This window comes from Neofelis nebulosa, chromosome 1, assembly GCF_028018385.1.
Source record: "Neofelis nebulosa isolate mNeoNeb1 chromosome 1, mNeoNeb1.pri, whole genome shotgun sequence".
NCBI classification, from domain to species: domain Eukaryota; kingdom Metazoa; phylum Chordata; class Mammalia; order Carnivora; family Felidae; genus Neofelis; species Neofelis nebulosa.
The window spans coordinates 117,880,085-117,908,043 of NC_080782.1; the positions used below are offsets into that span (position 1 = coordinate 117,880,085).

Here is a 27,959-nt window from a genome sequence, read left to right on the forward strand (position 1 = left end):
ATGCTGACAGCTGGCTGTTTCCATTGTTCTCTGGATGATAAAACTATATACTTGGAAGCCTTGGTAACATTTTTGCAAATGACTTAGTGTATTGTCTTTTAGACTTATTATAAATTGCAAATATAAGTGTGTAAGTGTATGTGTGTGTATTTTTAATGTAACAGCCATAGGTCAGGTTAATGAAGGAAGTAAACACTTTATCAGAAGCCAATCCTGTGGATTTAGTCATAATTAGTACTTTTATTCAGATGTGGATTCATGAGCATTTCTCATTATGTTTTCTAAGTTACAACACACTGATGTGTTTTGCTCAGTGGTAAGGCATATGATTTGGCATCAGTCATTTGGCTTTTGGCTTGTGAAGCAAGGGCTTTTAAATGATGTGGGGCTTTTTTTATACATTTTACCTGTTAAATTCAGGTATGGCTATTTTTAAATCTTTGTGTCTGTATCCCCCAAACTTACTGTGATTATAGTCCCCCCCATCCCTTTCACTTATTATCTGCTGGTTCCTATTCATTTGCTATCATTGTGTCTCAAGTGTATAACAATTCAGGTCGGCCATTTTCTAAATAATGTGACTCACACACATAACAGCCAAGGTTAGTCACATAATCTCATTCCCTCACACTCCCTCCTGCCCTGGCCATAATTTACTACCAGTCCAGACAACACAGACTACTTATAACATTGTACCCTACAGAGCTCTTCATTTGCAAGCAAGAGAAACCAACTCTGGCTAACTTTAGCAAAACAGGACATTGTTGGCTGAACCTGGGTAGCTCAGCAAATGGGAGGTCTGGCTCAGCAAGGGCAGGAATCAGGGCAACTCGGGATGTCTAGATATCTCTGTCATCTGGAAGCAGAATGAATCGGCCCCAACCTGAGTTTTTTCTTGTCCTTGCATTTCTCAGCTCAAGGTCCAAAGTCTTAAGAGAGAAAACCTGATTATCTTAGCTTGGATCACAGGCAGGGCATCCTGACTGACAGTTTCGCTAAGATCATAGACAATGGTGGAGGATAATATTACCAGTCAAATGAATGAGTGAATGGATGCAGAAAAAAAGTCACTGCAAGCACTTTATGGTATTGTTTACCTGATTCATAATGACAAATGATTATTACAGAAAATGTATCCACCCAAAAGAAGGCTAAAAAGTCAAATCAAAAGGGCAGTACATCAAGATAGAGTTAATCCCTTCCTCCTTTGGGAAGATAATGAAGATCATAATATTTTCAGATTGTTCAGGTAGGCAGAATTTTATCTGTAGAACTTCAGAATTAGGAAGTGCTAAAGATGATAAATTTCAGTGACTCTAAAACACTGGGGTAGACCAGCTGTATTAAGTCACCACCTCTATTTTAAGAAAATAGAGGTTCCAGCATCCTGCACTCAGAAATAATGTGTTATTTAGGGGTGCCCAGGTGGCTGTTGGTTAAGCGTCTGACTCTTGATTTCAGCTCAGGTCATGATCTCATGGTTCATGAGATTGAGCCCTGTGTCAGTCTTTGCGCTGGCAGCTGAGAGCCTGCTAAATAGTCTCATTCTCCTCCCTCTCTTTCTGTCCCTCCCCACTCACTCTCTCTCTCTCAAAATAAATAAATAAACTTTTAAAAAGTGTGTTATTTAAATCTGGAGTTTATCTCCAAAAGTAAATTTGAAGGACTGCCAAGCTGCTAAGTGGAAACTCCAGAAAGAGGGCCATTTGCCTGGGCCTCACAATCATGAAGAATATCAAATTTACATGGTCGACCTTATTGCTACATGAAATTGTATGCTATCATAGAACTAGAGTGCCAGGAATGACAAATGACAGTAGTCACACTCTTAATGTTGCATCCAATACCACCTAAACATTTGGGCACTGAGAATAAAATATTTGTTATGTACCTGTTACTTACCAGGTACATGGCACACCTGTGTAGTAAGCTGTGTTGCACTAAAAGCATTAATTGGTTAGTTGTAAACATATGAAATATGTCATAACTTTGGGCACCCTCTTGACATATCTTCAAGCAAGAAGGCTGGTCTCTCTTGGCATCTGTGAGGTACATTCCTGATCTGTACAGGAGTACACACATCTCTGATGCTGTACCCAGTACTTAGAGCCCTCCTAGGGACACTGTGGACTGCCTAAACGACAATTCTTTGACTGCACATTTACTACCACCTGGGAGCTTTCAAAAAGTACCAATTCTTGGCATCACTGCAGACCAATTCAATCTGAACTGGGGATGGTCCCCAAATATCTCTTTTTCAAAGGCTTTCTAGGTGACTTATGTACTCTATAGCCAGGTTCAGATCACTATATTCAAAGTAAAAAAAAAATTATCACATACTTGAGAATCAGTGGAACAACTGTCAGGCCCTGAGTTCTCTCTTTGACAGCGGCACCAGGTAAGCTGTTCTCCGAGCACAGTTGTCCTGCTCCTGTCAAACATTAACAAACCCTAATCTGTGAGAATCCAGTACATGCTTCACCTCTACCATGCAGCCTTCCAGACCTAGCCAGGCAAAGATGACCATCCTGTCTTCTATTCCAGGATTCACCCATGGAGATCTATTACAAATGGAGATCCATAACCCCCAACTTGGTATTTCAGAAGTTTCAGGGATAAGGCCTGAGATACTGTGTCTTTAGTAAACTCCTTAGACAATTCTTATGTGCAGCCATTGTGGGACACATCACTCTCTGTCCCCCATGGTATGTGTACATACTTCTCTTATTACACATTCACTTAATTATAATGACGTATGTACCTTTCAAATTCATCTGCTAAGCCATGAGCTCCTTAAAGGCAAGAATGATATGTTAATCAATTTGGATTCCCAGAGCCTAGCATAATTCTCTCAACAGATGTTTTTGCACCAAATGAACAATATGAGCAGATCTCAAAACCTTTTCTTTAATTTTCTTTAATGTCTCATGATTTCTTACAGGGACATATGGATTTAAGAAAATAAAGTTATAAGGATTCAATGACTTTTTACCTTTTCTTTTCTACATAGTGTAAGCCTTCTTCTCACAGTTGGATTTATGTTTCTGAGTACCTATTTTATGCCAGGTACTATTAGACACTAGAAACAGAATAATAATAGCTAACATTTATTGAAAAATTGCCATGATAGATTAATGCATTTCATCTTCACAGCAACTGGGATATAGGAGTTACTTTTGTCCTTAATTTTACAGATGAGGTGAGGCACAGAGAGGGTAGGTAATACACTTAAGTCACACACCATAGGAGATAATGGAACCAGTGTCTGAACACCATCTGAATCCAAACAGTTTCTGAGCCTAATGGTGCTTCTTACTTTGAATGATGTATAAAGCATGGTCCCTGATCCTAAGGAACTCACAGCCTCATGGGAGAGATGGACAATGTCAGAACATAGTATCATAATATATTAAAGTTCTATGGAGGAAGGGAAAATGTTTATAAAAATAAAACTCAATAAAAACTCAAGAAGCTTTCATTTTTGCCTTGAGGCAAGTAGGGGAAACATAGTGAGGAAGACTTCATAGAGGTGACTTGGGTCGAACCATGAAAGATCATTAGTGGAATGTGGCCAAAGGGATGGATGCATGAGGATGCATGGTGTATGTGGACAGGCTGAGAATATTTATGGTGGATCCAGAGAAGGCAGTGGTAAATGGTGAGATGTGGAAGGGCACTATTGGCAGATAAAACAGCAAAGGTGTGCATAGCCATTAGAACTCTTACAGAAAGTGTGATTCAAACTGACTTAAGCAACAAGAGACTGTCTTGCCTCATTAAACGGGGTCACAGGATAGGGCTGGCCTTGAGCACAAGGGTATAAGACTTCAAACCATGTGCTTACGCATCTGGTAATTTTCTTATGGTCTCTCAACCTGGCTTCTGCCTCTTAGTTCCATTCCTGGCTGTGGCTCCAAAACATAATCATCTCCTGCTCAAAGTACCAAACTCACCAGCTAAGAGAGTCCACTTCTCCAACAGTTCAAGAAAACCTGAAGACATAAATTTCACTGACCCTGATTGATCAGATTTGAGTCATATGCTGGTCTCTGCCCTCCTTAACTCAATCACCAGAGGGTGGAATGCACAATTTATTTAGCCTTAGTCACATACTTCTCCTTTGGAAGTCATGCAGTAGTCATGAAGCATATGGGCACAGAAGACATATACCCCAAAGGAGAATTGGGGTATCATAGTCACAAGAAGAGGAACTCAGTGCTGAGTAGAAACATAACAAATGCCCACTAGAGTAGAAGTTCAGTTTTTGAGAGTCCCTGAATGTTCTCTGTAACCTAATCAAGGCTTTTTTGCATCTCATCTTGGAGTTTCTTTCTCAACCTCAGGCAGTGAGCTTTGTTTGGTCACTGGCCATGCAGAGACCTCTGTTTTCTTCTTTGGGGCCCAAACTGAGTTGAAAAGCAGGCTTCTGTTTCCCCTTCAGTTGTGAGGATGTTCACCATGGAACAAGATACAGGATCAAAAACCATGCTTTGGACTTCCAGAGAAAGCCTCTCAGGCTCTCTCTGCTGAGTGTTTGCCAAATCTGCCTAATTAGACCACCCCCTCCCCACCTACCCAATCTCCATCCTATTGGCAGCCACTTTCGAAGGGAAGTTCCCGAGACAGGAATTGTTTAGATGGAAACAATCCTTCTGTAATAGCCTTGGCCTCCTTTGGCATGAATTGAGCATTTACAGTAGTGAAGCCATGTTTTATTTATGTTATTTCCTCGAGACCTCTGGTTAGCTTCTCTATTTGCAATGCAAATCAGAATAGAAAAGGTTTTATATATTCTACATACACTTCTCCTATACATCCATGTTCAGTGACAAGAGATTGCAATCTCTTGGCCCGGCAGTTCTAGTGTGATTTCAGATAATAAAAATACTCACCACTTACAGTTGTAACTTATGCAAATCGAGTCACAGTCTTCTGAAAAGCTGAGACTAAGCAGCAGACTTGGGGACTCAGAAAAGTAGCACCATTGATTAACACTGTCGTTTGAAGGGACAACTTCAGTGAGATACTCTAACTTACACCCCAGAACTCAGAATGGAACAGATAACCATGAATTCAAGCATCACTTAGCATGCAAGTTCTTGCTGGCGTTCCATTAGACTCAAGTGGAAAAAAAAATCAGAGCCACGTTTGAGGAAACAAACAAACAAACAAACAAACAAAAAAAGGACCTTGTCTGTCTGCTTCTGGTACTGCCTGAAAGTGGAATGCTTATGTTTGCACTGGGGCAGTTGGACTATACTAGCTACTGGCTAATTATATTCCCTTTTGTGTAAGGCATTATTTAAGTAGCTACAGTTTGGGAAATGGAATATTAGGTGAGTCGCTTCATAGAATCCACATGAGTAAAACCTGTTAGCTCAAAAACTAATGCATTAGGATTAACAACCCAAATGTAAGAAATTCCACTCAGCCTTCTGGTCACTGGGGCCACTGCATAATCCCAATATTTGTCATCGTGTGGTAGGAGTGGCCAGCAGCTATGACATGCTGGCCATGAGGCAGGGATCCATAGTAACACTTTGTTATCCAAAAGACCTGACACAGGTATGTGTTAACTCCCTTTCTAGCCCTCAGCTCATTCTTGGAAACAATGGTTCTTCTTCCATATTGTCAGCAATATTTTTTCTCAAATTAGGTTGCCGTGCATGATGATTTTCTGCTTTCAAAAATCAGACTCATGTGTCCATAATATAATACCATATTATCCATGATGACAGTCCCTACTCTGTTGTAAGTTTTGAGGAAAACAAATAGCTATTTTCGTTTCCCCTTTGCTCTCCTAGTGGGTGCACCCTGGAAACATAGCACTTAAACAGCAGTAACAGCCACTACAGGAACACAGCTCACCTGGTAACTGAAAGCTTCTGGGTTGCAGTGGGGACCAAGGTAATCCATACATTGGACTTGGACAGACCCAAGCAGCTCTTATAATTCAAACCATGAATTGTGGCCTAATTCTGGGGGAATTCCCTGCTTTCCATGATAGAAATCTGTTTGGCAGAGGAGAAATGTTTGTTTTAAAATGAAATTCATTTGGTTGATAATTACCCACTCAGTTAGGTTGCTTTCTACAGTTCTGTAAATAAAATTTCCTACATTGCCTTTCCCAGTGATGGATGAAAAGTGGGTTTAGCTTTTGAGGAATGGATCCTGAGAATATAACCAAGTCCTCATTTCCCTGTTGGTAATAGTTGCATCTAATGTCTTCTGGCTATTTTTCCTCCTGAATAATTACATGATGCAGCACACAGAAAGCACCAAAGAGGCATTCATCAGGAGTTGGAGAGATTCAACATGGGTCACTAAGGTGCCATATGTTGGCCTAATTTAAAAAGAAATTCTACAAACTGTGGCCAACATATATTAGAAGTCAGGATGTCTATCTGGGTAATTAGGTATCTGCAAATCCTAAGTTGTCCGTTAGAATGTGTCTGTCAGATAGTCGAAGCAGCAAGTTACACAAGGGACACATTTGGTTAAATAACAGAAGTTGATCTGATCACCAATTTGTAGTACCTTTTAAATGAAAGCAAAACATTGGGCTCCTCTGAGAAACCATATCAGACGTATGTGGTTTTTTTCTCCATATCCCTCCAGATCCCTCTTTTTTTCACAGTATTTCTTTACCTTTTATTATATAAATGTATGTAATACTCTTTAAATATAATAAATACCCTTTATATATGTACATAGTTTTTATATGGTATATTTTTTATTAGATATATAGATATATAGTTTTTAAATGTTGACTACCAAGGTTGGAGGGAAAGCAGGGAAGAAAGGTTGAAAATAAAATTTTACTGATAATATCAGCTTTTTTAGGTGTCATCAGCTTGAAATAAATAGAGCTCTTAGACCGCCTACACAGACTTCTTGCTTATGTGAATATTCTTCCATTTTTTTACCCTTAAGTCACAGGACACAATTCTGCTTTCTCAGGAGATACAGTGAGTTTCAATCAAACTATGTAAGAACCCAACCGAATAAGATCTAGTACAGGTCAATCACTGTAATAATGTGGAAAGGCTAAGAATACTGCTTTATTTAAGCTTATTATTTCTTTAAACCTTTCAAATCATTAGGAGTTTGTCTGGGTTGCATAATTTAATAATGAAAAGAAAATAGGATTGTGAAACCCACTTTTCTCTCCCCATCTCTCTCTCTCTTTCTCTCTGATCCACAGCTTGAAAATACCTTTTCAGTCCCTTCTCTTCAATTAATGAAATAGTTTCCCACCCTACTCCCATCCTGCCTGGAGACACCATTGCCATGGTTACCTGGATACCTGTTCTCAAAGAATATATGTAGTAGCAACCAACAATTTAAACGTCTCAATGTGTTGCGCTTAGGAACAGTAATGAGACCATTATGAAACTACTTGTAGTGAAAATACCATTGATGTTACAGTCTGAAGATTAAAACTTTAATTTGTATTCATTTACTCATTTAAAGAGATAAGGATGAGGAGGCTGATCTCTGCAGCTAAATAGCAAGCCACTGACATGAAGTGCCATCCACCTGAGACAAGATATTGAGGCTGCCTCTTCTTGAATACAAGTTGATAAGACGGAGAGAATAGACAGAATCACCCAACAACCTAATGGAAAGTTAACAAGAAAAGGCCAGTGTGAAGATGGTATATTTGGAGAATAAATGTTCTTTAATAGTGAATCCATGTGAGGGTCCAGAAAAAGAGATACTCAGGGATGTTGTCTTTATTTTATCTGAAAATATTGTTTTGATAAGCTTGATTCGAGACTTCTCATATGGGCCCATACCAGTTTTCTCTGGGGAGACACATACTTCCCTCTGTGCTTTAGCTTTCTTGCCATCAAAAACTTTGATTGCCTCTCTGAACCAGGGGACTTAACCTCATGTCTCTTAAAAAGGCTTGGGGAGATGATTTGTAAGTAATCTGAACTAGTGAAAATTTAAGACTCACGTTTGCCAATATTGCAATTTAAAGAAAACATATTAGAATGGATTAAAGATTAACCCTGTAATTTCATTTATTCTCACAATCTCATAGGCTATTTTGAGTGGGAGAGAAGGAGGGTAGTTGTAGCAAGAATGCTGGAAAATTCAATTAACTATGGTATTGAGGCTGAAAGTACTGCTTATTGACTGTGCGCTCAACATTACATCCCTGGTTCCATTTTACAAATGCATTTTTCTGTGAATTAGTATAGGGACTTTTATTAAGTAAATCTGATCCCTTGGAAAGGGAACAGGAAACACACTGATTTTACATTCCAAAACCATATAACTTTTTAGAGTGAATTAAAAATCAAGACAAAGAAATGAAACTCCATTCTATCAAAATCTCTAGATTGCAGATTCACACCTTACATGCATGCACACACACACACACACACACACAATTCTGGATGAGTCAAAGTTTTAAAAACTAAAAAATCAAATTATGAAAGCACTAGATAAAAATTGTTTTATGTTTATTACCTAAGAATAAAGGAGAACCATGGTTTAGAATTTCATAAAGGGGAATATATTTTTAAATAATCATAAACTTAAAGTTTTACATCTATATATCTCATTAATAATTATTAGGAGAAGAAACTAGAACTCTCATGCATTATTGGTGGAAGTAAATAACCCTTTACTGCATGGATAACTTGGTAATATGAATAAAAATGTATATTTTCTTTCTATTGAGATACCTTATCCATAGGCATTTTTTCCTAAAAAGATAGTTGTTTAAGTAGAATCAAAAAAAGAGGGGAGGGGACACCTGACTGGCTCAGTCGGAGGAGAGTACGACTCTTGTTCTCGCCGTTGTGAGTTCAGGTCGCACATTGGATGTAGAGGCTGATTAAAAATAGAATCTGAAAAAAAGAAAGAAAAGAAAAAGGGAGGAAGGAAGGAAAAAGGAAAGAAGAGGTATCACAGTATCATTGACTGATCAAGTAAGTGATCAGAACTTGACTTACTTCTGATAAGAGAGAAACCATTTGGTTGGTATGAGAAATATTTGAAAAGATGTTCATCACATTTTTAACATGGTTATTTTTGGTGGTAGAAACATAGATTTTTAATTTCTTCTTAATATGTGTCTTAGTAATTTTACTATTTTTGTAAGAAGCATGCATCCGTATGTAAATCAGGGGCAACAATAGACCTTTTATGGGTTGAATTATGTCTCCCTAAAACATATGTTGAAATCCTAACCAGCAGTACCTCAAAATCTGACCTTATTTGGAAATAGGATGTAATAACTTTAAAATGATTTCATACGGAGTTAGAGTGGGGCCTCATCCGGTGTCACTGGTGTCCTTAGAAGGAAGAGGAGAACCATGTGACAATGGAGGCAGAGATTGGAGTGCTGTGTCTACAAGCTGAGGAATGGCAAGGCTTACTGGCAAACACCAGAAGTTAGAAGAAGCAAGGAAAAAATCCTTCCTTATAGGTTTCAGAGGGAGCATGGCCCTTCCAACACCTTGACTGTAAGCATGTAGCCTCCAGAACTATGAGATGATCGATTCCTGTTGTTTCAATTCACCCAGTTCGTGGTACTTTGCTCCAGGAGCCCTAGAAAACCAACACAAAAGTCATTTTAAGAGGACATATCATCTACGTTGCCACACGTGGAATAATCAACCCGTGTTAACAATTCTGCATCCAATATACTGACCTGGGAGTTAATTCATGGTACTTAGAAAAAGGCAGTAAATATGTCCTACTTCTTTGATGTTATACAGACGGCACAAATGCTGAAGTGGTCTGAATGCACCCCCAGGTAACAGAAGCATTATTTTCCCAGGCCCCAGAAGCTCCGTCTTCTGTGAGCCATCATAAATATTGTGAAACATCTTGGGATATATCTCATTGAAGCACCACTTTGAAGAATTACAGTCCTGTTTATCACAATTTGCATTTTTTCCTCAACCATATTAGATATGACTGTACCAATAAGCTGAGAGGAAAACTAGGTCCCAAGTGTTTTTGGCATCTTGTCAGTACTGAAGGTCAACTACATAGCGGTGAGCCAGAATGCATTGTGAACAGACATATGGCATTTGTTTGGGAGAAGAGAAGGTGGGAGGAGGAGGGTCCTGTTTTCCAGCTGCCTTCCAAAGTCAGCCTGGATTTCTGTTAAAATCTTAATGTATCTTCTTTAGCCTCATGATCATTTTCTTTCTAAGTGGTCTTTTATAATCTTGAGAACCAAGAAGACATGATTCGAGGAAACCTATGCCTTCTGACCGTGCTGCGTCTTTGGCAGAGTGAACTAGAGGATCTAATTGCATCAGGAGTGGGTGAATGTGCCAGTTCAGGACTAGAGTCTGAACACAAGGGGAGAGGAACCAAAGACAAGGCACACTTCTCTAGTAAAACTACAACTTATGGAAAATATAGCAACAGGGCTTAAGTCACCTGTGTTCTTTTTAGACTAACTGCAGTTCAGTCAAATTATGCCTGTTTGGATGCTCTTATGATAGAGAATTCATTTGAGCACAGACACTTCTGTGTGCATAAACAGCATGTGTATGTGCCTAGGGTGATTTGGGAGATAACCAAAAGACCAAGGATTAGTCAAGAATTTGGGCGCTTTCAAATGACAAAAACCCAACTCCACAAAGCTTATGCTAAAAACAAGGAAAGGGATTTTTTTTGGAAATTCAGGGGTGGGGTGGGGGAGAGCATCCTGTCTCTAAGGACTCATCATTAAATGGGTCTGTTCATCACTGTACTCCTTTTTAGCTCTGGTTCTCCTTGAGTGGTGGCCTTATTTTCCCTTCTGCTAATGGGTTTCTCCTATGTGGTCAAAGCAAGTAAGGTTTAGCTCCAGACATGTGTTCCTATGGCTCATAATCCAAGATGAAAAAGAAGAGACAAAGTTCCTCTTTTTCAGTGTCCATACATAAATTATTTCAGAGAAGTTATCTGATTGTTGGTTTTGGACTAGGTGCCCATCCCTGAGTCCCCACTTATGCTTACTAGGAGGATGGGGCACTCTGCTTTCCAGGCATAGATCTGCTGCTAGGAGAGCAAGGCGGTAGCACTGGCAACCCTATTAATGGAGGGTAGAGGGGCACCTGCATGACTCAGTTGGCTAAGTGTCCAACTCTTGACTTCAGCTCAGCTCATGATCTCGAGGTTCGTGACTTCGAGCCCCATATCAGGCTTTGCACTGACGGTGTGGAGCCTGCTTGGGATTCTCTTTCCCTCTCTCTCCACCCCTCCCCATCCTCAAAATAAATAAATAAACTAAATTTAAAAAGATAATCAAGGGGAGAAAGATTACGTTAAGGTAGAAAAGAAGTCAAGGTGCTGTTATTCAGAAGAAGAACGTAGTATAAGAAAGCCAAACAGGGGCACCTGGGTGGCTCAGTCAGTTAAGCATCCAACTTCAGCTCAGGTCATGATCTCGTGGTTGGTGAGTTTGAGCCCCACATCAGGCTCTGTGCTGACTGCTCAGAGCCTGGAGCCTGCTTCAGATTCTGTGTCTCCCACTATCTCTGACCCTCCCCACTCCCTCCCTCTCTCAAAAATAAAGAAAAATTTAAAAAAAGAAAGACAAAGAGAAGATGAATGCTGGAATACCCAAACATTCCCCAAATACTATATCCCTCCCTGCTTTGACCTAGGCTTCCATGTCACTTGAAATCTTTGTCTTATTCTTTTAGGTTTTACAACTGTCCAATATTATACAAAAGAAAGATAGGGGCCCCTGGGTGGTTCAGTCAGTTAAGCGTCCCACTTTGGCTCAGGTCACAATCTCACTGCTCATTAGTTTGAGCCCGGCATCGTGCTCTCTGCTAACAGCTCAGAGCCTGGAGCCTGTTGCAGATTCTGTGTCTCCCTCTCTCTGCTCCTCCCCCACTCACTCTCTCTCTCTCTCAAAAATAAATAAACATTAAAAAAATTAAAAAATAAATAAATAAGTAAATACAAGAAAGATAGATAATAGATAACAAATGGATCAAAATGGCAAAGCTGACAAATGAAATGACAAGCCCAAGTCTATAAACAAGTAAATAAAAATTGATTGCACAATTAAAATTATTATATTACCTGAACTATATATTAAGGAAAAGTTAGATATATAATCCTTGAAAAGTATAAAGGACAGCTTATGTTTTAAAGCAAGCTATAAATTAATATAAAGCTATACTAAAAACATATCAAAAGGTAACTCATGAGATTGGGGATAAAAAATACATGCAGAATGCATTCAGTCTACGGTCTTATCTGTTCAAGCAGGAGCTGTACGACTGGCTATTCAAAACCAATGTCTCCTGTGAACTTTGGGCAGACCAGTTTACTATGTAGACACAGTCAATTACTATACTTTATCCCTAAAGGGGAATCTAAGCCACCAAGGCTTTACCTCTCAGGAAATGACTTCAGCCGTGAAGAATTATAAATGACTTGCAAAAAAAAAAAAAAGAACCCGTGGATTTGTAGCAGGTGTGGTACTTAGAGACCAATCTGGTGGTTTTCCATGTTAGCCAGGATAAAAATTGAAGTCTAACCTTGACTTCTGATCATCACCCTCCCTCCCAGTTGTGGAACCTGGAACTTGTCTTGCCTGAACTCAGGATCTCATACTTTGCTCAGAGTAGGATGACATCAGACCTTTGGAGTTCCCCAGACCCTTGCATACTTGTGGTCTGCAGTATTTATTTTCTCATTTTAGGTATCAGCTTTTGGGGGAAACTCCAGGTGGTAAAGTTGCATTTCCAATTGGGAATCAAACAGCCTCTTCCATATCTTTTAAACAGGGTCTCATTTGGAACCAGCCCAGCCAGGCTCATGTAGGAAACAGGAAAGATTCAGGAGCCTACTCCACAGAAAATGAAGTTTCTAAGTCAAGCTGGTTTTCTGTTATCCACATTCATATTATCTATGTAAAAGTCTATGTCTAACTAGTGTCTGGGTTTCCAATTTTTTAAAAATTAAAACACAGAGGAAAGAAAAAGATCAACTAACATCCCTTTATCCAGACAACCCCTGTTAACATTTTGATATATGCCGGTCCAGACTTTATTCATATGTAAATACGAGATGGAACTGTATTTTTCTTTCACAGCAGTAATTTTCTCTTATAGCACATATTTTATCACCTGAGTTGTAAAACTTAATTTATTATAACATGTTTTTCCATTTAAATAAATATCTCTCTGTCATCATTTTAATCTATTATATAACTGTAATGTTATATATATCATATTACAATAATTATATATCACAATATATTATACATTATATACTATATTATACAATGGTATATATAACATTATATATGTTTAGTTATGATTTTAGGGTATTTCTTCTTCATGACTATATGTAGTTCTGTGATGACACCCTTAAAAACTTTTATGTTTATTTCCTTAGGTTCAATTCCTAGAGGTACAATTGCTAAATTAAAGCAGTTCCAGGGGCACCTGGGTGGCTCAGTCGGTTAAGTGTCCGACTTCAGCTCAGGTCATGATCTCGCAGTCCGTGAGTTCGAGCCCTGCATCAGGCTCTGGGCTAATGGCTCGGAGCCTGGAGCCTGTTTCCGATTCTGTGTCTCCCTCTCTCTCTGCCCCTCCCCCGTTCATGCTCTGTCTCTCTCTGTCCCAAAAAAAAAAAAAAAATCATTTCTGCTTAAGTCATATATATTAAATGATTATTTTTATCTGTATTTCTTATCTATAGGTAAAGTAGTTCAAAGAGACCTTTATTTGGACAACATCAATTCATAATATTCTTACTCTCAAAGAGTAGTCAAAATGTCTTGAAAGTGAAAAAGTTACCTCCACTAAAAATGACATGTTATATATTAACACAGGCTGGTCTTACCAAGCAGTTTAAAATCAAAGGGGTTTTGGGGCACCTGGGTGGCTCAGTCGGTTGAGCTTGCGACTTCAGCTCAGGTCATGATCTCACGGCCAGTGAGTTCAAGCCCGCATCAGGCTCTGTGCTGACAGCTCAGAGCCTGGAGCCTGTTTCGGATTCTGTGTCTCCCTCTCTCTCTCACCCTCCCCCATTCATGCTCTGTCTCTCTCTGTCTCAAAAAAAAAAAATAAATGTTAAAAAAATTTAAAAAAAAAAAGCAGTTACAGAATCTTTAGGGTTTGGATGGTTAGACAAGTTGGCATCTAAAATGGCATAAGAGTCTTCATTTTCTCTCATGCTCAGAGTACTATTGATTTTTAGAATTTCTGACTATTTGGTGAGGGGATAGTCTCATCTCCATAGATCATCTCTTTAAAGACACACAGTTTTTCATATTTTAACATATCTGAAAACAGATTGCATCTTGCAGTAGATAGTGACTCAACATTACATTTCGGTTTAATTGGCCGTGTTTTCTTCTTTCCTAGTAGCACATGGAGAAGCAGTGTGCCCTCTGATCACTGGCATCTTCGATTGAGTGAAATACTGTATTCAGTCTAAGCAATTTTAAGTTTTGGCCCTGCTTTCCTCGCCACCCACCAAGCTTCTGGGACCAGTTGCCCTTGCTAACTACTTACAGTGTGCTCAAAGTATGTAAATTCAATTCAACTTTTATTCACGTTGCTGTGCATATGGCTCGGGGAATACAAAGACGAACATGACAGTGAAGAGAAAACTTAATTAGGAAGGTCACTGCATAAAATATTGTAATGAATTTTACCTCGAAACCTTTGCGGAACGAGGCAGGATATAAATAAATAAAAACATTATCTATACAGAAGCCAAATAGACATTAATCTTAGATCATCTGTCGCACATGTTTCCTTTGTTGACACAGATAACCAAGCGCTCCTCTGAGCTTCCCACATTTCCTTGAAGCCTTTCTCTTCTGGAAAGTATAAATGCTGCTCACTTAACTCCAAGGGTGTCTCCTTGCCTCCAGCTTTTTACCCAGCCACATACTGCTCAGCCCTCAAATCCCAGTTCAGAGACTACCTCCTTTGGGAAATGGCTCTGGCTCTGTGTCTCCTTTCCTCTCTCCTGCCTTCTGTCAGTATTGCTTCCACAGTACGTAGTACACTCAAAACCACACATTGTGGTAATGCCAGAAGGTATCTGGAGCATTCCCAACTGGATCCAGGGGGTAAGACTGCCCCATCTCCTCCCAGCTCGGCCACGTGTTACCTATCTGTCCTTGGGTGAGTAACTTTTAAATCTCAGTTTTCTTATCTGCAAATTGAAGTGACCACTGCCTTGTTCAAAGGGTTGTTTTAGAGAATCCACTCTAATAAAACATATAAAGCACTTAGCACAGGTGCTGCCATTGGAAAACATTGGGGAAAAAAAATGCTAACTTACTGGTTCTCTGTCTCCCCAGCAGACCAATGCCCTCCCAGAGAGTATAAAGTGTGTCCTCTATGTCTATGATCCTAGTTACCTGGTATGGAGCAGATTCTCAGTACAGATGTGTTAAAGAGCTCATACATAAAAACTAAGCCCCCAGCCTTAGGGGTGAAAAGAAATTAGGCAACAGACTTCTCTTTTTGGCTTGGGAAAGCTCTTCTGCTTTCTGCATGGTCTGAGTACAGAGAAAGGTTTTGTTAGTTTGTGGCTAGTGATATGAAAAGTAATCAAAAGGACTGCAAGATCTCAATACACCGTTCTCTTTGTTATTTTTAGTTTGTTTATTTACTTTTTTTGGGGGGAAGGGTAGAGAGAGAGAACCCCAGGCAGGTTCTGAGCTGTCAGCATAGAGCCCAATATTGGGCTAGAACTCACAAACTGTGAAATCATGACCTGAGCTGAAACCAAGAGTCAGACGCTTAACTGACTGAGCCACCCAGGAGCCCCTAAACCATTGTTGTTTTTTTTTTTAACAAATAAAAAAAAACCACAGTCATAATAATTGTCTAGGGGTTGAGGTGTGGTTTTTTTTTTTTTTTTTTTTTTTTTTTTTTTGGTCCTTGCTTACCAGGATTCTTAAGGCTGCTAACAAAAACATGGTTATCTCCTGTATTGGTAACCCTTGTGTATGGCTATTTATTTCATTTACTTCCTGTGTCCCCTCAGAGGGGGATGTGATAGTAATTTAAAGATCTTATTAAGCAACATGAATGATCAGGACAGTGTACCAGCAGATGGAAAGACTGGCTAAAATGATATTTTATCAAGTGACTCCACTGCTTATATTGGGAAATCTTTGCTGTCTTGGAACTAGAGATATGACCAACCGCCCATATGGAATATGTGACTGAGACACTTCAGGAAGTTATGCCACCCCACAATGTCAACACATCTAGCCTTGCTGATGCCTAAAATGATGGTGATAGAATTTATGTTCTCTGAGATATTGTTCCATGTGGAAATGCCATTTTATTTGACCATTGCAGAAGGAACAGCCGTAGCTCCCATTAATTGAATACTCTGATCTGCCACATAGAGTCATGTCCGGCTATCAATTTTTCAACCAGTCTTATGAAGTAGGTATATTTCCATTCCATTTCTAGGTAAGGAAAACAAGGCTTTCAAGTGAAGTGACTTGCCCAGGCAGTTGGGAAAGATCAGAACTGCGAATCAAACTCAGCAACATCTGACTCTAAGCCTGTGCAGACCTCAGAAGTCATGTCTCAAATCAGCATGGTTCTAAGATTTGCTCACTTCCCAGCCATGTTTTCTACCAAACTTCACACCTAAGACACACCAAACTTCTTTTTAGTTCCTCCAATATACCAACTATCACAGTATTTTTCTTCCTCTTTGCCATCCCCCTTTGCTCTCTGGCTTATCTTTTGGGCCTCAGCTAAAATGCCACTTCCTCAGAAGATTTACTTCCTGACAGCTCAACACCGTCCCCAGATGCTGTTGGACAGCCCCACCAAGTGCTCTCAGAGCTACTTGGCCATCCCTCATGTTGGCATGGCTCATTCGGCATAGCTGTGTCTGGTATAATTCCGTCCTTCATTGGACTGTAAGTAGCACAAGGGACTGGCTGTCAGTTGCTCTGGTTTTTCCTGTTGTATCTTCAGTGCCTGGTAACTGGTAGACGTTTAGTACAGAGTGGTGGAATGGATGAATAAATTCACGAATGAATCAACAGTCACTGGTAGAGTAGGAACACACTGCAGCAGGAGAGTGACAAAGTCCCATCTATTTTTCCACACCAAAGGCAAGGCCTTCCCTCCTCATAATTCTGTATCCAGGCTAGCCCTGCCTCATTATGGACATTACCAATTAGCAGTCTGGTTCACAATAACACCACCTTTCACTTAAACATTTGTTGTTTCCTCTGATTTCTTTCTATTTCAACTTTGATGAAATAGGATCAAAGTTTTAAATATTTGGCTTTAAAATTTGAGCTACAGCTAAAACTAGAAAAGTTGTACATACATTTTTTGAGGCCAGAGCCTCCCCCATTCACTTACCTACACACACACATACATGCACACACACACACACACACACACACACACACACTTTATTTTCCCTCGCTTGTTAAAGATTACCTCCTCTGGTTTCTCATAGGTTCTGTTTCTTGCAATAAGCTGTATGCTCATAGAGTACATGTGTTTCATTTTGCTTCTATCTGAATGCTTGGAAATCTGCCTGAAGTGGAAATTTCAGAACAAAACAAAATGGTAATCAATAGCATCACAAGTGTGGTTGATAGCAGGTTTTTTTCCCTTGTTTTTCCTCAAAAAGTAGGCACCATAACCAAAATGCTTATGTGGCAGAGAATGAAAAAAAAAAGCAACCCTCTTGAATAATCATAAAAAGCCTTCTGATTTTTAGAAGAAATAATTAAGGTGAGGTTTGACCTGCTCACTAATCAGAGAATTGGGTTCCCAGAACACAGACTTTGTGCTATTCTACTTAACCAAAGAGCAACTTGGGCATTTATCCAACGTACTCCTCAAGGATCTAATATGTTAATTGAAAAAAAAGTCTTAGGAAATAACTTTACAAGCAAACAATTCATCCAATTGGAAACACATGGGATTATTTTCCAATCTCTTTTACTTGAAATCTCAGCTGCTGATTGAAAGGATTTTTTTTTAAATCAGAATTTTTCAAAGTACACACAGAATTAGTTACAATTCCAAGGTAGAATACAATTTGCTTTAATTAAAACAACATACACTCTAATTCCCACATGGACATTTTAGATTTTCGCGTGCTTAATGCTGTTACAGGTAAAGAAACATTGTTTTCTGAGCTGTCCTTCCAGATTCTCAAGGCCTCCCTCTTACCTCCATAGCTGTAATATCTCTGATGGATATAGCTTTCTCTACCAGCCCTCCTTCTCAAGGTTCTCTTGAGACGCTTCCACATTCAGTATTTCTTGACATGCACTAGGCGGTTAGCTTCCATTTTCTCACTGCTCTGTGACCTTGCTTATCCTAATCACAAATGTGATGTGCATAAAGAAGCTCTCAGCAGGGAGAAAGGGCTTAGCCACCTGGACCACTAGACCCTTCAGTCTCTTCACAGCATCTGTTGTCCAAAGATTGGATATCTTAGGTAATTTGATTGATCCCTTAACAGCAAGACAGAAAACTGAGGGGCTGGCTGATAACCTGATAACCTCTAGAACACAAAAGGATTTGAATTGGAGAATCTTGATTCCCTGGGGTCTAGACAATTGAGTCCAAACTGAACATACTAAGGAAGGACCAAAGAGTTTGGAACTCTCCCGATGCCTAGGGAGGGCCGTTGGGAAATAAACCACATTGTTGCTAATGACCAGACCTGGAGAGTGGCTGGAGGTTGGGGGAGAGAATTTGGATTAATCCTTTCCCACCTACACTACAGAGACAAAACTCACACAGAGATAGGCACACTCACGTACAAGCAGAGCCCACTGTGCCTTCACACAGTTGTCTTCTAGTCTCCATTGAAGATTTGAGGACATAACTTCTTTATTAGTCATTAAGATAATTAACACAAGTTTCGCATTTAGAGTCAACTCTCGATTATTCGTGAAAGAGCAAGCCAAGGTGGGACTAATGAAAACCTATAGAGAATTCTTGAGCCTCACAATTTCAGTCCTTTGTACCACCCACCTAGGCCTTTCCCATGCCTGCTAGTGAGGAGGTAAACATGGCCCGAGTGTCCTCCCCTGTAACTCTTGCTTACCTTCTGCCAGAGTTGCTAAGAACCATGAAATGTCTCAGAAGCCAAGAATTTGATAAAAAAGGAAGATGGCATCTAAGTAAATCCCTATAGGCAAACAATCCCTAAATGTTTGAATTGGTACCATAGCATACCCTTGACTGGGCTTAGATTCATCAAGAAAATGCTTCCCATTTAGAAAACAGATTATTGAGAGTGGGTACTGTTTCTGGACATTTCCAAGGATGTCGTGAGGAGCAGGCATTCTTGTTAAGAAACTGTTTGAAGTTGCAGGGAGGTCAACCATCCTCTTACCTCCCTTTCCTATTGTGCAGCAGAAGAATAATAAACAGGTTGGTTCTGCGTTCAGCAACATTAAGATAGTGAACAAAAGCATGCACGCATAAAACAATTTCATCACATTGTCACTTGCCAAGGTATTATTGCAAAAGGATCTGGTTTGAGTTACAGAGATATCACTTTCCCCTTTCAACTATAGTTATTGAGAAGAACACTAAAAAATTTTTTTTGGCAAAAGGGGACACAATTTTCAGGCTAGTTTGCAAGGTCAAATGAACACCAATGAAAATTTATATTCACTCAGCATGTGGGGAGTTTTATGTCTGGAAAAGGACTTAATTATGGTAGGGTAAATAATTGAGTTTTTACAAGTTAAAGTAATAGCATGCAGTATTGGCCGAGCATTTTTCTGGATGTTTAGTTATACCCAAGAGATTTGTCTCTGCCCTCCAAAAGGAGGGAGGTGGAGAAAGAGTACAGAAAAGAGAATTTTTAGACTAACATGTCAACTGAGAGAAATGAAGGTAGGCTTCAGCAAGAATGAGAGCATTTGGGGGCGGGGGGAAGCACAATACCATTAAGAGCCAAGTATGGATCTTTTCTTTGAGTTTTTAACTCATGTCTCTTTATCCTCCGAGTTGGTCAGTCACATCCACCTTAACCTCACTGCCCTTTGTGTGTGTGTTGGGGGTAGGGTACTGGAGAGCAGAGATCACTGCCCCAACCCAGAAAACCTATTCAAAACAGGCTGGTCACTTCCCCCTGAATCCCAGGACTCAAATAATTGCAACTTGCTTCTTCCCCAGACCCCTGGATCATTGCTAGAATCCCTCTAAAACCACGTTCCTCTCTCTCTTCAAAAATGAAATTATAAATTGAGAGCTCATCCTCTAAATAAAGGCCCACAGGGGTTGGTGTTATTTAAAGCAGTAGAGATGCTATTTCTCTCCTATGTTCCTCACGACCAGCCACATGGACTTTTCTTCTAATCCTGGTCAAGCCAAGCTTGCTTCTACTGTCACACCTGTGCTTTTGATGTTCCCCTGCTGTGATGCTCTTTTTTTTCAGAAAGATCTTTGCTTGGCTGGTTCCTCACTGGTCTGCTCTCATTACAAGTGCCCCCTCCTCTGAAAAGTGTTTCTGGACTAATCAATCAGAAGCCCACCTCCTTTCCCCTCTATCACCTAAGACTGATTTGTTTCCTTCATACCACTGTTACTATCAGAAAATGTTCGCTTATTAGTTCACAAGTTTCTAGTTGGTCTCCTGCTTATATAGAACATCAGCTCTGTGAAGGGGGTCCAATTTCTACTTCTGCATCTCTGACATCTAGAATAACATGTGGACGATCATAGGCATTCAAATAATTATTTAATTAAAAAATTGTGGGGGTGCTTCTTATGTACTAGACACTATTTACATATATTATTTTATTGAATCCTCACCTCAAACTATGATATAGCTCCCATCTTGATTTTACAGATAAAAGAGCTAAGGCTTAGAGACACGAAATAACTGTTAAGAGTCAAGATATAAACCCAAGTGGTACATTTCCAGAGCTCATGCTCACAATTGCGACTCATTTTTTCTTATACATTGTATATAAACCAGTTTCCAGTTCCACATATAAGGAGCTTAGACACTGCCATTCCATCCCAACAATAGATGAAAAGCTGAATGTACTGAAAAGTACACAACTCTTCTTGGATTTGTAGAAGAAGGGAGGGTGCAGGAGAAATGGCTGCCCCCCCAGGACTGGAGACAGAGGTGAATGTAGGGAGTGTTGGCTTACTGGAGCAGAGACTCACAAGGGGAAGCAGTTTGAGGAACAAGTGTCAGGGTAGGAGAACCTGAACTATAATTGACAAGTGCCTGGAGGCTCAGTGTGGACATCTCTGAGAGTTAAAAAGTCCAAGGGTACCCAGTCATGGAGGGGAGAGGGTACAATTTATGAAAGTTGCCTCCAAGAGGTCAACTAGGTTCTCACAGTAAATATCAGACAAAAATCCCCTTGTTTTTCCAGCAAGAGAGGGGAATAGAACCATTTTGAAATATGCCAGAGCATTCTTCTCAGCAAGACCTGCCTGGTTAAGAAGTTAACCAAACTGCAATGCACTGGAGTTTTATCAGAACTTAACTGACCTGGGGACAGGGAAATACCCACTTCTAGTCAGCTCTACCCTTCCACGTGAAAGGTGGGAAATAGTCAACTCTAGCCCACTCTAGCTATCCTGTCCCACCTAGGAGACAAGAAAAAAACTGAGAAGCACTTGTGAAGTTCACGGGCCAGAGGCATAGGCTCACTAATAGATGAATACCTAATCATAAGACTGCTGAACACATCCCTTCCCCTAACGTATTTTCATCTCATTACTAAAGGCCTGTTTTTAGCAGTTCCTTTTACCCAGTTCATCATGCCCAGCTACCAAGAAAAAATTATAAGACATACTAAATTTAAACAAACAAGCAAACAAACAAAAAACCCCACAATTTAAAGAGACTGAATAAGTATCAGAACCAGATATGGGAAGAATGTTGCAATTAACAGATTATCAGACTGGGAATTTAAAACAATGATCATTAATATAGTCGGCGCTCCCATGGATAAGGTAGACTGCATGCATGAACAGATGGATGGCAGAAGCAGAGAGATGGAAATCCTAAGAGAGAACCAAAAAGAAATGCTAGAAAAAGAAAAAAGAAATGCTAGACGGAAAAAAAAAAACACCATGACATAAACAAAGAATGCCTTTGATGGGCTCATTAGTAGACTGGACATGGCTGAGGAAAGATCTCTGAACTAAAGGATATAGCAGTAGAATCCTTGGAAACTGGGAAGCAAAGAAAACAAGACTGAAAAGGAAAAAAAAATTGAACAGAATATCCCAGATGACTACAAAAGATGTAACATACACATAATGGGAATACTGGAAAAAAGAAGAAAGAGAATGGAACAGAAGAAATATTTGAAACAATAATGATTGAGAAATTTCCCAAATTAATGTTAGACTCCAAACCACAGATCTAAGAAGCCTGGAGAATAACAAGCACGATAAGTGTCTCCCCACCCCCACCCCAGACCCCTTCACCTAAGCATATACTTTTCAATCTACAGGAAATCAAAGATTAAAAAAATAGTAATTCTGAAAAAAGCCAGAGAAAAATAAAGTTGAGTCAATTTCTTGCCTTAAGGACTTCTCAGAACCTTTAATATGCTAATGTACCCCAGGACTTGTCAAGATAAGGATATAATATCCCATTCAATTTTTCTTTTAACCACTGACTCTTCTTTTTCATGAAGATTTTCTTGACATTTCTTTGAACTCTGCTACCCCTGAAGTTTCTTTGGAAATTGTTCTCACATTCAGTCTGTGTCTTCAAAAACACCTACTTAGATATCAGAACCATAGATCCGCCACTGATTCAAATATTCATTCAACAACTGTTTTTTGAATGCCTATTATGCACCACTCACTTTTCTAGGAACTATGAGATGCCAGTGGAAAAGATAAAAATCCATGCCCTTTTTGAGTTACAACATTCTAGAGAGGGGGAAGATAAATAATAAGGACAATAAATAAGTAAATTCTATCATACCATGGAAGGTGATATTCTCTGGGGGAGAAAGGAGAATATTGAAAATGATGAGATGGGGGTGGGGGTTAAAGAAGAGCCAGAAGGAATTGCAGTGAGGGAGAGGCAGATGGAAAGGATAGGTGTACCACTTGAAATAGGGTGGTCAAGGTGGGCTTTGTTGAAAAGGTGGCATTTAAGCAACACCTTGAAGAAAGAGAATTAGCCACATGGATATCTGAGGAAAGAGTATTTCAGGAAGAGGAATCTGCTAATGGAAGGTATCTAGAAACCTGGCTTCATGTTTTCAAGAAGCATCAGACCAGCATGCCTGGAAAGGAATAAGAGGCCATATAGAAAAAGATGAGATTGGTAAATTAAGGGGGTTGCAGGACAGACCACGTAAGGTGAGTCATTGAAAAGGTGAAAGTATTATGCTGAGTGAAATAAGTCAGTCAGAGAAGGACAGATATCCTATGTTTTCACTCATATGTGTAACTTGAGAAACTTAATGGAGGACCATGGGGAAGGGAAGGGAGAAAAAGTAGTTACAAACAGAGAGGGAGGGAGGCAAACACAAGAGACTCTTAAATACAGAGAACAAACTGAGGGTGGATGGAGGGGGTGGGGGGGAGGGGAAAATGGGTGATGGACATTGAGGAGGGCACTTGTTGGGATGAGCACTGGGTGTTGTATGGAAGCCAATTTGACAATATTATATTCATTTTAAAAAAAACCAACAACAACAAAAGAAAAGAGCCTTTGGCTTTTATCCTAAGTGAGATGGGAGGTAACTGCAACGTTTTGAGCAGAGGAGTGGCACAGTTAGCCTTACTTTTAAAGAGGATCCTTCTGGCCATTATGTTAAGCATAGAATAGCAGGGATCAAGGAACGCTCTGAGTATAGAATATAAAGAAACAAAGTTAGAAGTAGTGAAATCAGTTGTAATAATACCATGAGAGATGTTGTGGCTTACACCAGAATGGAGGCAGTGACGGTGGTAAGAAGGCATAGGGTTCTGATTTATTTTCAAGGTAGCCAACGGGATTTCCTCACAGTATGAGAGAGAATGAGAAGAATTGAGGATGACCCTAAGTTTTTTGGTCTGAGCATGTGAGAGAATGAATTTAACATCAGTCAAGATGGAGAAAGCCTATAGGGGTGGAAGAGGTTCCAAGTGGGAAATTAGGGGTTCAGTTTTTGGCATGGTCACTTGGAGATGTCCTTAAGACTTCCCAGTGGAGATGATATAGAGGGAGTTGGAGTCTGGGTGAGAGATCTAGTCTAAATATAGATTTGAGAGAGGCCAGTAAATGGACAGGGTTTTAAATCATGAGAATGGAGGGGCGCCTGGGTGGCTCAGGCAGTTCAGCGTCTGACTTCGACCCAGGTCATGATCTCGCAGTTTGTGAGTTCAAGCCCCGCCTCGGGCTCTGTGCTGACAGCTCCGATCCTGGAGCCTGCTTCAGATTCTGTGTCTCCTCTTCTCTCTGCCCCTTCCCTGCTCATGCTCTGTCTCTCTCTGTCTCTCAATAATAAATAAATGTTTAAAATTTTTTTTTTTAAATCATGAGAATGGAGGAATCAGCATGGCAGTACTACGGAGATCCAGTAGAAAAACTGAAACAAAACTGAGCCTGAAACCCAAATAAAAAAGGACATGTTTCTCAGGAAACCAAACCCAAAGCCTTGACTGGTGAGTAGAAGCAGAGCAGACAATAGGAAGAAAAATGAACTTCAGCTTTGGGAACTTGAAGAAGGTCTGTCTAAGAGGTCTTGTCTCCCACATAATGGCTGCCTTGAACTCTGTCTGAGGAAGATTCTGGGACCGTGTCTGGGTGGGGAAGAAATTAGTAATTAGTGTTATCTGTTACAGTTGTGGAGTACTGAGTGACAGCAGGCAGGGCAGCATCAGATTTTTACCATTCTTTGCTGTGAGGAAAGGCCACGTGACTAAGAATAAGCAGCACCTGACATTTGGAGAGTTCACTGAACACTTTCAACTTATTGCAAGTCAACTGGCTTGGTTTATAGCAATATCAGTGTAGAACTTGTTGCTGAAATTATCTTACTTATATAAGAATAGTTCTACTGCTCTTGATCCATTAGCATATGTTGGACTTAAGTGTGTGAAAGGTGATCCATGAAAAAAAGAAGAGAGTAAAAGAAGTTCTGTCCTAAGCAGGATGGTCTACATAATTTATGGACTCAGAGCCTGAATTGGGAAAGTCAAAACCCCAGGCAGAGTGGAACATGGAAAACAGCAGCCTCTCTGCCAGTGTTGAGGAGACTCACCCAGTTTAGACAGGTGGGCAACACAAACACTCAACAAAGCTGTCAGTAGAAATGATCATCCTTTAGGTGGACGGTTGGGAAGAATCACATTTGTGGTCAAAGACAGCATATCCCTGGCTGAGACTGTTTATGTATATAGTGGAGACTGAAGAGAGCCCAAGCCCTTCACATGCTTCTGGTTAATCCTGAGTCTGAGTGTGTGAGCATAAGAGACTCAAAAGGGCCCAGAAGAAATTAAAACCCAGGAGGCTTAAAGACAGCCTGGATTTTAAATGTGTTCCCCTACCCACAAACATATCCAACAGCAATGAATGGGAGCTTTACTGGTTCAAGGTGTTAGAGCACAGTTGATGTGCAATCATTAGTTGACCACCAAGCTGCCCAGACTCAGGAGTAACACCTAGCAAGCCAGGTTTAAAAATGAAGGATATATATTTAAAATCACAACAATTTATCAGAAACACCAGTGACTCGGGACACAAATATAGCCCAGGCAAGTTATTAAACAAAGCAGTAGCAACAACAACCTCCAAGGGAAAAAAAAATACCAGCATCAAAGTAGCTGTAATATATTAACTAGAATGTCCCATTTTTTAAGAAAAAAAAATTAAGAGACTTGCCAAGAAACAAAGTGTGACCCACACTCAGGTAAAAGAAGCAATGAATAGAAATCATCTCTTCTGAATGGAAGCACTGAATAGAAATCTTCTGTTATCAGCTATTAGCAGACAAAGGAAGGCAACTACTACAAATATGTTCAAAGAACTAAAGGACACTTATTTAAAGAATTAAAGGAAACTAACAATAGATCAACAAATAGAGATTCTTAATCAGGATATAAGATTATTAAAAGTACCAAGTAGAAATTCTATACCTGAGAAGAATAATAGCTGTAAAAAAGAAAGAAAATTTCACTAAAGGGGCTCATCAGCAGGTTTGAGCATGCAGAAGAAAGAATCCATGAACTATAAATTGGTAGAAATTATCTAATCTTAAGGATAAAGACAAAAACGAACAGAGCCTCTGAAAACTAGTGGGATAAGATTGAGCATAGCAACGTCCATGTAATGGGAGTCCCACACGGAGAGAAAAGAAAGGACAGAAACATAATCTGAAAAAATAATAGCCCCAAACTTCCTAAATTTGATTTTTAAAAGGCATTAATCTATATATCCAGAAAGTTCAAAGAAACCGAAGTGGGATAAATATAAATAGATCCACACCTTGACACATTGTAGTCAAACTGTGAAAAGCATAAACCAGAGAGAAAATCTTGGAAAAAGCAGCAAGAAAAAACAACTCATCATCTATAGGCAAACATCGATCCAATGACCAGCTGGCTTCTCATCTAAAACCATGGAGGCCAGCAGGCAGGAGAAGGACATATTCAGAATGCAGAAAGAAAAGTAACTGTCAAACAAGAATTCGGTATCTACCAATACTATTCCTCAAAAATGAAGGCAAAATAAAGGCCTCCCCAGATAAACAAATATTGGGCAAATCTGTTGCTACCAGATCTGTCTTATGAAATATACTCAAGGAAAGAAGTCCTTTGGAAAAGACACCAAAAAGCCACACAAATCCACAGGAAGAAATGCAGAACACTGCAAATAATAAATATGTAGGTTAGTATAAAAGATTACATTAATAAGCTTTTTTTCATCTTTCCCCAACTTCCTTAAAAGACATAAGAATGTATGAAATAATATTAACACTGTAGTGTTACATTTATAATCTGTAGACTGATTATACATGACAGTAATAGCACAAAGGCAAGAGACAATGGTATTATATTAGAGCAAAGTTCCTAAATTTTCAAATTAATATTCATCTGAGAAAGTCTGTGTTAAGTTAAAATGCATGTTGAAATCCCTAGGGTGGCCACAAAGAAAATAATTCACAAAAAATATATACAGTAAATCCACAGAAGAATTGCAATGTCACACTAAAATATTTGTTCCATGCAAAGAAGGTGGTCAAAGAGGAACAGATAGTCAAAAAGGACAAGAGACAACTAGGAAATCTAAGGCAGGTCTTTGGTAAAACTTCTCTTTTTGCTGTCATGTGATTTTGGTGAAGAGGGATCTAGAACAAACAGGGCGGCCTAAGTTGTGGACCCTGAAATGCAGGGTCCTTATTCAAAAGCTATTAGGAGTTTCATGATGGTGGCAGCAGACTTTGGAAAAAAAGAAACAAGGGGTCCTTCTAGCCCAGGGCTCTGTGACTGCAGAAGTTACTTACTCATGAAACTGTCCCTCATGACAGGTAAGAAGCTACCGTATCCCAGGTTCCCGCTCTTTCAATAAGTCTCCTCTGGGAACATAATACCTTCTATTCTCTCTCTGTTGTCTTTTCCTTTCCCATACTTGAATCCTGAGTCTCCAGCATTTGGGAAGAACTCAACCCTTCGCAATTAAAAGTCCACGAGATGGGATCCAAGCTCTTGTATCCACGTGAGCAGCTCTGACTACACTTTGCTACAGATTTTTTTTTGTTTTTGCATTAAAACCTATAGTTCCCTGATTTGTGCTGACTCTGTGGTTTTCAAGGGCAGTTGGCATTTTCAACAAAGGCAGCAAGTCAGTCTCAAAGAAGAACATCATTCTAAGTAGCTGATATTCATTAACTCACCTGACAATGTGTAGTAAATAGGAAAGCCATGAAGGGTCTGTGTGGGATCATGCTGGTGCTAGCTGATAGACTTGTTAGGGTAGCTGTTACCTCGTGGTTCAGCTGTGCAATGATCTCATCGTGTCTT

At 39.7% G+C, this 27,959-nt stretch overlaps 1 protein-coding gene and 1 long non-coding RNA gene across 7 annotated transcripts in view; one reads left to right on the plus strand and one right to left on the minus strand.

Annotated features, from left to right (window-relative positions):
• Window positions 1–27,959, plus strand: part of PPP2R2B (protein phosphatase 2 regulatory subunit Bbeta) — a 509,802-nt gene that overhangs the window by 168,436 nt on the left and 313,407 nt on the right. The gene's annotated exons all lie outside the window — the stretch shown is intronic.
• LOC131513504 (uncharacterized) lies at window positions 185–27,943 on the minus strand. 2 transcript variants are annotated; one of them, XR_009262612.1, is made up of 5 exons: window positions 27,833–27,918; window positions 17,427–17,526; window positions 5,869–6,011; window positions 2,341–2,431; window positions 185–213 (listed from the first exon to the last, which is right to left on the minus strand). It is a non-coding gene; the product is annotated as an uncharacterized LOC131513504 (long non-coding RNA). The 2 variants fall into 2 exon arrangements; XR_009262611.1 differs by lacking the exon at window positions 17,427–17,526 and having other exon boundaries at window positions 27,833–27,943.